The 13554-nt window shown below is 36.7% G+C and overlaps 2 long non-coding RNA genes across 3 annotated transcripts; one reads left to right on the top strand and one right to left on the bottom strand.

The window, feature by feature from the left end:
* Positions 1-6263: 6263 nt before the first annotated feature.
* On the bottom strand, positions 6264-10876 carry LOC144030868 (uncharacterized). Its single transcript, XR_013287380.1, has 3 exons — positions 10210-10876; positions 9713-9864; positions 6264-8674 (listed from the first exon to the last, which is right to left on the bottom strand). It is a non-coding gene; the product is annotated as an uncharacterized LOC144030868 (long non-coding RNA).
* LOC144030867 (uncharacterized) lies at positions 10497-13107 on the top strand. 2 transcript variants are annotated; one of them, XR_013287379.1, is made up of 3 exons: positions 10497-10977; positions 11323-11474; positions 11642-12511. It is a non-coding gene; the product is annotated as an uncharacterized LOC144030867 (long non-coding RNA). The 2 variants fall into 2 exon arrangements; XR_013287378.1 differs by lacking the exon at positions 11642-12511 and adding an exon at positions 12526-13107 and having other exon boundaries at positions 10502-10977.
* The last annotated feature ends 447 nt before the right edge of the window (positions 13108-13554 follow it).

The following is a 13554-nucleotide window of genomic DNA, read 5'->3' on the forward strand; positions in this document are numbered from 1 at the left end:
GCTAAAAATGGATCAATAAGTAAAGTGTCCCTTTAAACAATGCATGCCATCATGAGTGGCGTTGTATAAGAAGTAGAAAAGAAAATGTTAGACCATCCATTTTTCTTTAGTAATTAGTGCCTGGTACCACTAAAGGTATATCGTGAATAACAGAAAACATTGAATACATAAGTGTTTGGCAGTCCAATGCCATAGTTATTGACGTAAGAATTGAATTCATTTTGGTTACAAGACAACCATACACCATGACTAGCAGCTGTTGAAATAAACATGTTTGCCCAAAATAATTGTTTTACTAATGTGAGAAACATGGTTGATCTTGTCATTTTTCCATAACAACAGATAGACAATTAAAAATCTGAGCGCTAACCTTGGGTTTTGTTTTTATTACCAGGCAACAAAGATGACAAAGGACCCAGAATGCACCTGATGACACCACAACAGAAGTGTCAAAAACACCACGAGAAGCAGAAGATGAAGAAGTGGAGTGGAAAAAATATTGATATCGCGCTATTGGCCCATGCAATATGCATATAACAGACATGCAATAAGTTTCATATGGAATTTTTTGCTTTTATCTGAATTTGACCAGTCAGCCACTTGCTAAAATGTGCACCACCATCCACTAGTTGAACATTATTGAAGTCATTACAATTAAATAACTCTGAATACATTTTACTGCATGAGAAATATAATTTGTTCATTAGATAATAAAATCATCATCAGTCATTTCTTTAGATCCATATTAAATATTGCAATATCTATTGCTATATTCAGCAAAATCGCGTATTGCATGATTTTCCAATTTTGTGCAGCCCTAATTCCTGACGTTTTTGAGCCAGCTGATGAGACCAATTTGACTTAGTCATTAAAATGTCTGTAGGAAGAGTCAGAACGTGAAGCTTGAGCTTGACAGCAGAGAAATCAAGAGCTCCTGAAGAATGACATTAACATTGGACTATCATAATTTGAAGTTCGAATAGTTGTAATGGCCTGTTTTGCAGCATACCAAATCAAACATTTTTAAAATATTTTTTCTCCTGTAAGTTGTCGACACTTTTACTGAACTTATTTAAATGTGTCTTGCAAACAGTATCATTGACAATTAGAAAAATAAAAAGTGTCACACACACTGTATTCGGAACAACCTGTAAACAATAACCAAAATACTATTGCAGGTACAGTGCCAATGCAGTACATGACACATTTATGGTTTCAAGATTAAAGTGCGGAAGTGCACACACTGCACATTTGCCCATCATTGACCAAGAAGACCTCAGAGTACTGTACTCACGATGATGTATTGAGAATGCAAGACCCAAGAGGTTCCACAGATGAAAATATATTACACATTGTATTTGTAATTGACACTTAATGATGCATTATCGATCAACAAACAGCAAACTGTACATTTTGTTTTTAAATCAAATGAATCGTCCTCAGTTACAGTGCATCTTTGCAGTTTTTATTTCAAGTTTTACACACAGTAGGCATGGTAGACTGCTATTGTGGAGCCATCCATCGCCGTCCCATCCATCTCAGCTGTACTCTCTATCCTTAGACATCGTATTGATGACTGTGACCCGGATATAGAAACGATGCGCAATCTGGATTGGTTTACCTGGTAAATTGGAAACAAACAAAAGCTCAAGGTTATTAATTGTAAAACGTGAAACAATCATATCCATCCATCTTCATGTAGTTATGGGAAAACAATGTGACCATCCATGTTTCTACAGTTTCTTGTTCATGTTAAATGTCTAGTACAACTAAGGGTAACCACTTCATAACCTCTGCAGCTATAATGTGATGCTCTTTTGAGGGAGAACAGTCAGAAGACCTTTGCAATAATCAAGTCTACTGGAAATAAAAGCATGAGTCAGGTTTTTCTGGTATGGAGCATGCAACCCTTCTGTCGAAGTCTTTTAGGTGGTAAAAGGCTGCTTTAGTGATTTGTTTGAGATGGCATTTATGTGCACAAGTATACAGGTAATGACAACAAAATTAACTCGTGAATTGAATTCAAGAGCTGATATCTCGTGATTTTCCACGATTTTCTAATCAATATCACTAATGTACTTAAAAATCAGTAACTATGGCATTGTGTTAACAGTGCTTTTGGACATTCCATGTTTTTTTCTGTCTGTTAGTTACACGATATACATTTGGTGGCACTAGGCACTAAAAATGCATAAGAAAATAACGAAAGGGGGTGGCGATTTTTTTTCTTCATCATAACTATGCACAAGACCGATTCAAAAACACAGACTGGAATATGTTCACCAACGTAGATTTGAATCAGTACGCCTCGTCTGTACTGAACCACATCTCCACCACTGTAGACAGCGTCACCACCCAGAAACAGATTACTATGTACCCTAATCAGAAGCCTTGGATGAATAGGAATGTCCGACTCCTGCTGAAAGCTCGCAACAGCGCCTTCAGGTCAGGGGATGCACAGGCCTATAGCACAGCCAGGGCTGATCTGAAGAGGGGCATCAAGAAGGCCAAACGCCACTATAAGGAGAAGGTAGAAGAGCACTTCTCCAACTCCAATCCACGTCTCATATGGAAAGGATTACAGACGATCACAGATTACAAGACCACCAGACCTTCCCCCGCTTCCTCTGATATCTCATTTCTCAATGAGCTCAACAACTTTTATGCTCGTTTTGAGAGGAAGAACTTAACAACTGCAACCAAGGCAGATGTGACTCCGGACCACCAACCATTGACTCTCTCCTCCAACGATGTAGGAGAGATGTTGAGCAAGATTACAGTATACAAGGCTGCGGGTCCTGACGGCATTCCTGGACGAGTTCTTAGAGCGTGTTCTGGTGAGCTGGCAGGTGTACTTACAGACATATTCAACCTGTCCTTGGCTCATGCTGTGGTACCAACCTGCTTTAAATCCACCTCCATCGTACCAATACCCAAAAACTCCATCCCATCAAGCCTCAGTGACTACCGTCCGGTAGCCCTCACCCCGATCATTGCAAAGTGCTTTGAGCGGCTGGTCTTGGCACACCTCAGATCTTGTCTTCCCCCCACCTTGGATCCCCACCAATTTGCCTATCGGCAGAACAGGAGCACAGAGGATGCCGTCTCCATAGCGCTGCACTCTGTTCTCTCACATTTGGATAATAGAAACACCTACGCTAGAATGCTGTTCATAGACTTCAGTTCTGCATTCAATACAGTCAGCCCCTCAAAACTCATTGCAAAACTTATGGATCTAGGCATCAGTCCCCTCATGTGCAACTGGTTACTGGATTTCCTGACTAGCCGGCCTCAACATGTCCGACTAGATAATTATTGTTCATCTACCATCACTATAAATTCCGGCGTGCCACAAGGCTGTGTGTTGAGTCCCTTCCTTTATTCTCTTTACACCCACGACTGCAGACCTTTCAGTGGTTCCAATACCATTATTAAGTTTGCAGATGACACCACGGTGATTGGCCTCATCAAAGACAACGATGAGGCTGCCTACAGGGAGGAGGTGGATCATCTGGCTGAGTGGTGCGACTCCAACGACTTGCTGCTCAACACTGAGAAGACCAAGAGAGAGAATATTACAAGGCCGCTTCTGTCAAAATTTGATGGATGACATTCTTAATTAGATTAGGGGGGTCATGTATGGGTCATGACCCCTCCCTAATGAAGATTAATGACCCTTTAATGACTTCCAGATGTCATATAATGAGGGTTAATGACCTTTAATGACTTCCGGATGTCATTTAATGAGGGGTAATGACCTTTAATGACTTCCGGATGTCGTTTAATGAGGATGAATGACCTTTAATGACTTCCGGATGTCGTATAATGAAGATGAATGACCTTTAATGACTTCCGGATGTCGTTTAATGAAGATGAATGACCTTTAATGACTTCCAGGTGTTATATAATGAAGATGAATGACCCTTAATGACTTCCTGATGTCATTTAATGAAGATTAATGACCCCTTAATGAAGATGGATGATGTGTAGGTGGTGTTCCTACCTGTTTTTGCAGATATCATGGCTGACCCGGGTTCAAATGCTAATTGTTTGGTTAACTTCCGGATCCGGTGCACGCCCCCCTAGATTGAGTGAATAATTAATAATAATGAGATTGAATGACGTGATCGGAGGGAGTAGTTTAGTATGGGTAAAACCGCCGGGGGGAAAAGTACTAGCCATTTCTATTATGGTGAAGGGGGAAAAGTATGCGCAAACACGGCTCAAAGATTGTATTTTAGAGGTTGTAAAACAAGAAGTATAAGGTAAGGTTAAACTGTGATACGCTGGTTGGTATTATGAAATTAAAAAACATGAAGTTATACATTATATGTAAAAATGTTGTAAGAGTCGTTCGTGACTGCTGGGGTTGAATCTGAAAATAAACGGATAAAACTATATAATTTCCCCTTACTGATATAGTTACTATCTGACATTTTTGTTCAATATTTCTGTGAGTAGGGGGAAGCATATGCAGTCAAAGATTCATGGGGAGGTCAAATGTATGTCTGTGCTTGTGTGTGCGTACGCGCATGTATGGCTGCATGGGGGTCAAAGAAGTGTGAGGACAGACGGGCGGCTGAAGAAGTGTGAGGTTAGACGGTGGCTATAATGTTGTTAGTTTGAAAAGACAACGCTTCCTAAAATATATTACAAAAATATGCATCTACTTAGATCTGATTCTATTTATAATGATAATTTTATGTAGAAATTGGTGAAAAGCCATCATCAGCGATAGTCTCATTACCCCTGCGAGGACAGGGGTTGCTGGTCATAAAATTAAATTAGGCTGAAGAAGAACGGATACGCAGCTAATTGCGAGGGGCCATTTTTGGTCTGAGAAAGGCGATTGTTCAATATTCCTGTGAGTAGGGGGAAGCAGAGGCAGTCAAAGATTCACGGGGAGGTCAAATGTATGTCTGAGGGGCCTGTGTATGCGTGTGTGCGTTTGCATGAGAGCTGAACAGTGTAAGATTAAACGGTAACTGTAATGTTGGTTTTCAAGAAGACATTTCCAAAACTGCTTCTTTAAAAAAACATCTACACAGATATCCATTTATGATAGTTTTATGCAGCAACCGATAGTTGAAACATCCTAGCTAACATTTTCTCAAGGATTTGAAAAGTGGTGACAAGTGAAAACTAATTAAGCTTACCTATAGGCGTAACGGTGTGTGGCTTTGAGTCCATCACATACATGCTCTGCATAGAGCATATATGCGTAGCAGCGAGGTATGCGTAGCAGAAAGGGGAGATGTCCCTACACTCGTGAGAATTTTCTGAGGCTTGTTGGAGACACTAGGACTCTGTCACAGTTTGAGTGTGTGTGTTTCAATGACCATAATTGTTGGGGGGCTGGTGGATATGAGCGAGGGGGTTGGTTAGACGTCTGCCAGCGTGCTCTCCTTGGGATATTTTCTCAAATACTAAAACCCAAATGCCAGTCCTCTGAACCGAATGACCAGTTGTCTAAACACATTGAATAAATGTAACCCCTCATTTTCCAATACCATGAAACCATTTTACATGAAGACACAATTCACAAATTGCTCTCATGCGATACAAAATGTTTACCACAAGTCAACAATATTTGAACACAACGGACTTAACTGGCGTTCACACAACAACTCAAAAATTGAATACACTTGTTGCTAATGATGTGACCACACCTATAAACTCAAGTTCAGAGTGTACAGTTTGCTGGAGAGTCCAAACAAGCGCAATGGATAGAGGCAGAGCCAGAGGAAGAGGAATTAGAGGAGGGAGAGGAGCAGGTCGAGCAATGCAAAAGTTATAAAATAGTAACATGGAATGGTAAGGGTATTCGTAAACACGAAAATAAAAATAATAATTTAACCATCTTATTACAGTCTTTCTCAATTGCTAATACACATTTCTTGAAACCTGTACCCATTTTCTCAAAACCTTAAACACAAACACAAAAATTCAAACAATTTTCACAAAAGCCGTGACTTTTCACTTCAAAACCTATTATCCGGTATTCAAATCCGAACAATATATTCAGATCATACACACAGTAAGTCCAAATATATTCACCATGAGAGCATTTGTTAGACACGACATAAAATAATCTAACACAGAGCATCCAGGGTAGGTAGTCAACAGAGGTTTATTTTACATGCATGAACAAACATAGTTTTTGGCACTAGACAAATTACTAACCAAGTTAAAATTATGGTGAATTCAAATGAAATAGAAAGGGTGTATGAAAATAAATTCCTTGGAGTAGTTATTGATGATAAATTATGTTGGAAGCCACATGTAGAAAATGTTAAAAGGAAAATGTCAAAAATCATCGGGATACTCTATAAAACTAAGGATGTCCTGAACATGAACTCATTATATATATTATATAGTTCATTATTATTACCATATTTGACCTATTGTGTGGAAATCTGGGGGACTGCATATAAAACAAACACTAACTCTGTTTTCAATTTGCAAAAAAGAGCCATAAGGATTATTAATCGTTCAAAATATACAGAATCAACACATCCATTATTTATCAAATTAAATACAATGACATTTTATGACTTGGTTGAGTTTAAAATAGCACAAATAATGTACAAAGTATATAATAATCTACTCTGCTATATTACTCAGACATTGTTTGAAATTAGACACAGTCCTTATGATATAAGGGGTACAAGTGTGTACAAAAAACCCAAAACAAGAACAAATATTAAGCAAAGGTGTGTTTCTGTAAAAGGTGTAAATTTGTGGAATAATCTGGGAATTGACTTGAAAAGATGTGACTCACTTGTTGAGTTAAAAAAAAAATGTTTAAATGCAAAGTTAAAAAAAATTACTTTTGTCAAATAAGAGCATGAAAATTGTATATAATGAGTATGAGTATATGATTTATAAATGTATTATGGTATATGTTTAGGAATTTTATGTATATATGTTGCTGGATAATGCACGCATCATTTTATTTTTAAAAATATTAACCTAGTATTGTATCAATAATGAAATAAGTTTAAATGTATAATGTATGAGGGGTAGGACTAAATAAGTTAACTTCTTCCTACTCCCTTTTGAACATGTAAACTATGATGAGTTTGTTTTTTCTTTTCTTCTTTTCTTTTTTAACTTTTGTTTCTTTGCTGTTTGTTTTTATGTTCAATAATTCAATCAAAAAACGTGATAGCGTCAAAATGGGTACTTTTAACAAAAAAACATGCATTAGTCTTAGGGCAAAATAATTTAGGAATAGTGTGAAATGTGTTTAAGTTTTATCCAAAAAGAGTGGATGAGTTTTGAGAATTGGGTCTAAGCCTGAACCGTGTGTAAGGTTTGGTCAAAAAAGTGTTTCATTCCAGAAATTAGTCTCGGAAACTGAGAATTTGCTTCATCGAACGGGGTTTGGTGTTTTAGCAACTGATAAAAACTGTTAAGTTAAAAGCGGACATGACAATACAATAACCACACATAACAAAATCAGAACAACCCTATCTCAATTGTAAATAATACATTCAAATATTCACACCAACTTCTAGGCCGTGGGGTGAACCCCAAAAAAGTGCCTAGAAAATGAGTTTCGCTCCACTGTCTGGGCACTACTTGTTCAATGCATTTTTTGATAGATAATACCCTTCTGAACTTTGGGTTAAAAGTTCACCCAATGTTTTCCTGCCCCAATTTTGTCACAAGCCAGAAATGCATATATAGGTAAATAACAAAAAACGAAAATCTTGTGCTACAGTTTTTGGTTGTAAAACGTCTTACATTAAATTTGGCAACAGAAAATCATTCCCAGATGTTATAAATACATGTACCTAACATCAGAAACAAGTATTGGTGGTTTGGTGCAATCATGTGAATTTAGATAATTAAATATATTAAATTTGTGCCAAAAAAAACAAAAAACGCTTCAACTAGAAGTGAAACCAGCACACAGATGTTACATTTAGCTATGTTTATGTTTCATATATGAAAACAATTCACAACCTATTACGTAATGAAAGGTACACAAGAAGCAGCATACATCGGCCAAAAATACTACCATGCACCACAAACCTGGAACAAGGCAAAATGGACTAGATGGAAATAGATGCATTCAGAGCCCAGATTATTATAACATATAGAATATTTATTAAAGTATCAGATTGTGTCATCACAGCATGTCATTTATACCCCCCGTCCCCTACCCAAAAAATATTAATAAAAAAAATTAATAATAATAAAATAAAAATCAAATGTGCATTCACAATAAAACCTTTGGAACTTCATTGGAACAGCTCTCTTTTTTTGGCAGACCAATTTAACAAAGGTCTGTGTTGTGGAAAAATGGAATACAGACATTTTGATTTTTGCTTGAAAAGTGTTAAAATGGAGAGTTAACATCTTGATAATGAAACAAACAAAATGGCAGATTTTACATAGATTTTACAGCCCTGCACTGTAAAGTGTCCTCGTATGCCCTGTCATTTTCCAACCTGATGTTGTACCAGCCATGTGTTAGTGTCACTTTCTTGGCTTACATCAGTAGACTCAGTAGTTGATGTATCTGATGAGTGAGGTACCCTGTCTAAAAGTTTGTCAGTTGTTGATAATGTCTCTACAAAAACCATTTCAGAGTTGTTGCTGGAAAGGGGTGTGAAAAACCAGCTGGGGGAAATCACACCTCAATCTTCGTTTCAGTATATCCTGCCTGAAATAGAAAATTGAAGGGAAAGATGAGCACAAGATACACATATTCACATCACATTAGGGCTGCTCTATTATGGAAAAAAATAATCATCACAATTATTTTGGTAATAATTGAAATCAAGATTATTCTAAACAATTATATTTTGTTCAAATCAAGAAAATATTTCAACATTTGAAAATAAGACAATCACAATCATATGAAACTATAATTATGTAAGTTGCTTTTGGATCCAACAAAATTTTTAATATATTATTATTATTATTATTATTATTATGACGTTAGCAAAAATTTGAAGTTGGGGTGCAGTGTGTGTGTGTGCAGTAAGCTAGTTTTGACATGGGTGTGTGGTAAAATAACTCGTGTGGGCGTGCCACAACTCAAAATTAGTATTATTAGTGCTGCAGCTATCGAATATTTTGGTATTTGGATATCCTACTGAAAATTCTAGTGAATAATCGTATATTTGGATAGAAATACAAATATACCTATAGGCCTATATACTTTCTTGGTCAAAGAACAATTATAAATACAGAAGACAAAAAAAAACACATTTGCATGTAATAATTAACAACCAACTGGTTTTCATTTTTAGAGAATCAATTGTATTTATTTATTTATTTTTAACTTAAATTGAGCTTGTCAGAAAACTATTTTTCTCTGAAACAGTGAGATTTTAGACAAATCTCTCCCCATAGATTTCATAAATGTGTTTCAATGTGAAGATTTATATGTTACCTGTAGTCTGAAGCATCAAGATCCCCGTGTTTATTAACACTGTTCACAAACCCCTTAGCTTGTCCATTCTCATCACATCTTTGTCAACTATAATCCTTTGACGGATTACTTGTTCACAAAAAGAATTTGTAGCTCTCTAAAACACACACACACTCACTTAATATGTGCAGAGTCATGCTTTCTAATTAATGCTGTCTCGAAATGTAAACAGAATACAAGTGACATATTGCTGACCAATGCTTTACTTTTGAAATGTGTAATTTTAGCAAAGTGACAATGAAATAGTGCAATGTAACAACTCACATTTGTTCGTCCCTGGTTTCTGTTGACTTTAAGAACCTTGTGTAATCTCTGAAACAAAACTGCACCTCCATTGTGACACAGTCTTTTGTCTTGAATATGCAGAAGAATGGAACAGTCTTTCTTCATCTCAGCGGCCTGCAGCAACCAACCCGCTTTTAGACAAAAAAGAATTACATTATAAGTGTTATTGTCACATCACCTCTTTACAGTATATGCACATCACAGATTTAAGTAAAGTAAAGTGTTTGTTGAGGTTGATGAGAGAGAGTTTGGGGGAAAAGGGGGTGTGTAGCTGTGACTATATTATGACTCTGATGGGCACAGGTAACCCGAGTTTGGTAACCACTGTTGGATTCACTCGATAAATCATTCAGCTGCTCGTGTTTTTACTAAACTATAGCCTTAAAACTTAACCTAGCAACAAATTATTTTCAACCCTATACTAAATATCGGTCACATTAATAACAGAAATGGGCACGTGTGTGTGTAGCACATACCTGCTGACAATGTTTCTGCTTTGTCGAGATGATCCCTCTTCCGTGTTCCTTCCGATACCAGACGAGTATAGTTTGAAATTTATTTTTACAAATGATGCAGATGGCTGGAAGGACGGGGCCAGCTGAAGCGATGGGCAAACCTGAACGGGAACGAAGTTTTTTCACCACTTTCTTTTTAACTTTTTTCTCCTTTCGCTCTTCTTCGCTCTCCGACGTTGTGGTCGCCATTTTTGTTATGCGGTTGCTATGGTGAGGAGAAAGCAGCAGCTACCTGATCGTTCAGTTTCGCTCCACTACCAGGGGCACAAAATAATCTTTACTTCATAAAATAGATTTATTAGTAGTAAGTACGAATCCGTGGAGTTCACCCTCTGAAAACCTGCCAATTTTGTGTTTTCGGTGGTGAAACCCCGGCACTATTTTGCGATGAGGCGCAGTGATCTCTCGTGTGGGCGTAGTGCCATTAGGTCGGTAGTGGTGTGATTTAGGTCACATGAGCCAATCATGTAGCTGCTGCTTTCTCCTCACCATAGCAACCGCATAACAAAAATGGCGACCACAACGTCGGAGAGCGAAAGGAGAAAAAAAGTTAGAAAGAAAGTGGTGAAAAAACTTCGTTCCCGTTCAGGTTTCCCCATCGCTTCAGCTGGCCCCGTTCTTCCAGCCATCTGCATCATTTGTAAAAATAAATTTCAAAGTAGACTCGTCTGGGATTGGAAGGCACACGGAAGAGGGATCATCTCGCCAAAGCAGAAACATTGTCAGCAGGTATGTGCTACACACACGCGTGCCCATTTCTGTTATTAATGTGACCGATATTTAGTATAGGGCTGAAAATAATTTTTTGCTAGGTTAAGTTTTAAGGCTATAGTTTAGTAAAAACGCGAGCTGCTGAATGATTTATCGAGTGAATCCAACAGTTGTTACCAAACTCGAGTTACCTGTGCCCATCAGAGTCATAATATAGTCACAGCTACACACCCCCTTTTCCCCCAAACTCTCTCTCATCAACCTCAACAAACACTTTACTTTACTTAAATCTGTGATGTGCATATACTGTAAAGAGGTGATGTGACAATAACACTTATAATGTAATTCTTTTTTGTCTAAAAGCGGGTTGGTTGCTGCAGGCCGCTGAGATGAAGAAAGACTGTTCCATTCTTCTGCATATTCAAGACAAAAGACTGTGTCACAATGGAGGTGCAGTTTTGTTTCAGAGATTACACAAGGTTCTTAAAGTCAACAGCAACCAGGGACGAACAAATGTGAGTTGTTACATTGCACTATTTCATTGTCACTTTGCTCAAATTACACATTTCAAAAGTAAAGCATTGGTCAGCAATATGTCACTTGTATTCTGTTTACATTTCGAGACAGCATTAATTAGAAAGCATGACTCTGCACATATTAAGTGAGTGTGTGTGTGTTTTAGACAACCCAATGCTGAGAGCTACAAATTCTTTTTGTGAACAAGTAATCCGTCAAAGGATTATAGTTGACAAAGATGTGATGAGAATGGACAAGCTAAGGGGTTTGTGAACAGTGTTAATAAACACGGGGATCTTGATGCTTCAGACTACAGGTAACATATAAATCTTCACATTGAAACACATTTATGAAATCTATGGGGAGAGATTTGTCTAAAATCTCACTGTTTCAGAGAAAAATAGTTTTCTGACAAGCTCAATTTAAGTTAAAAATAAATAAATAAATACAATTGATTCTCTAAAAATGAAAACCAGTTGGTTGTTAATTATTACATGCAAATGTGTTTTTTTTGTCTTCTGTATTTATAATTGTTCTTTGACCAAGAAAGTATATAGGCCTATAGGTATATTTGTATTTCTATCCAAATATACGATTATTCACTAGAATTTTCAGTAGGATATCCAAATACCAAAATATTCGATAGCTGCAGCACTAATAATACTAATTTTGAGTTGTGGCACGCCCACACGAGTTATTTTACCACACACCCATGTCAAAACTAGCTTACTGCACACACACACACTGCACCCCAACTTCAAATTTTTGCTAACGTCATAATAATAATAATAATAATAATAATATATTAAAAATTTTGTTGGATCCAAAAGCAACTTACATAATTATAGTTTCATATGATTGTGATTGTCTTATTTTCAAATGTTGAAATATTTTCTTGATTTGAACAAAATATAATTGTTTAGAATAATCTTGATTTCAATTATTACCAAAATAATTGTGATGATTATTTTTTGCCATAATAGAGCAGCCCTAATGTGATGTGAATATGTGTATCTTGTGCTCATCTTTCCCTTCAATTTTCTATTTCAGGCAGGAAATACTGAAACGAAGATTGAGGCGTGATTTCCCCCATCTGGTTTTTCACACCCCTTTCCAGCAACAACTCTGAAATGGTTTTTGTAGAGACATTATCAACAACTGACAAACTTTTAGACAGGGTACCTCACTCATCAGATACATCAACTACTGAGTCTACTGATGTAAGCCAAGAAAGTGACACTAACACATGGCTGGTGCAACATCAGGTTGGAAAATGACAGGGCATACGAGGACACTTTACAGTGCAGGGCTGTAAAATCTATGTAAAATCTGCCATTTTGTTTGTTTCATTATCAAGATGTTAACTCTCCATTTTAACACTTTTCAAGCAAAAATCAAAATGTCTGTATTCCATTTTTCCACAACACAGACCTTTGTTAAATTGGTCTGCCAAAAAAAGAGAGCTGTTCCAATGAAGTTCCAAAGGTTTTATTGTGAATGCACATTTGATTTTTATTTTATTATTATTAATTTTTTTTATTAATATTTTTTGGGTAGGGGACGGGGGGTATAAATGACATGCTGTGATGACACAATCTGATACTTTAATAAATATTCTATATGTTATAATAATCTGGGCTCTGAATGCATCTATTTCCATCTAGTCCATTTTGCCTTGTTCCAGGTTTGTGGTGCATGGTAGTATTTTTGGCCGATGTATGCTGCTTCTTGTGTACCTTTCATTACGTAATAGGTTGTGAATTGTTTTCATATATGAAACATAAACATAGCTAAATGTAACATCTGTGTGCTGGTTTCACTTCTAGTTGAAGCGTTTTTTGTTTTTTTTGGCACAAATTTAATATATTTAATTATCTAAATTCACATGATTGCACCAAACCACCAATACTTGTTTCTGATGTTAGGTACATGTATTTATAACATCTGGGAATGATTTTCTGTTGCCAAATTTAATGTAAGACGTTTTACAACCAAAAACTGTAGCACAAGATTTTCGTTTTTTGTTATTTACCTATATATGCATTTCTGGCTTGTGACAAAATTGGGGCAGGAAAACAT

Source organism: Festucalex cinctus, chromosome 11 (assembly GCF_051991245.1).
Source record: "Festucalex cinctus isolate MCC-2025b chromosome 11, RoL_Fcin_1.0, whole genome shotgun sequence".
NCBI classification, from domain to species: domain Eukaryota; kingdom Metazoa; phylum Chordata; class Actinopteri; order Syngnathiformes; family Syngnathidae; genus Festucalex; species Festucalex cinctus.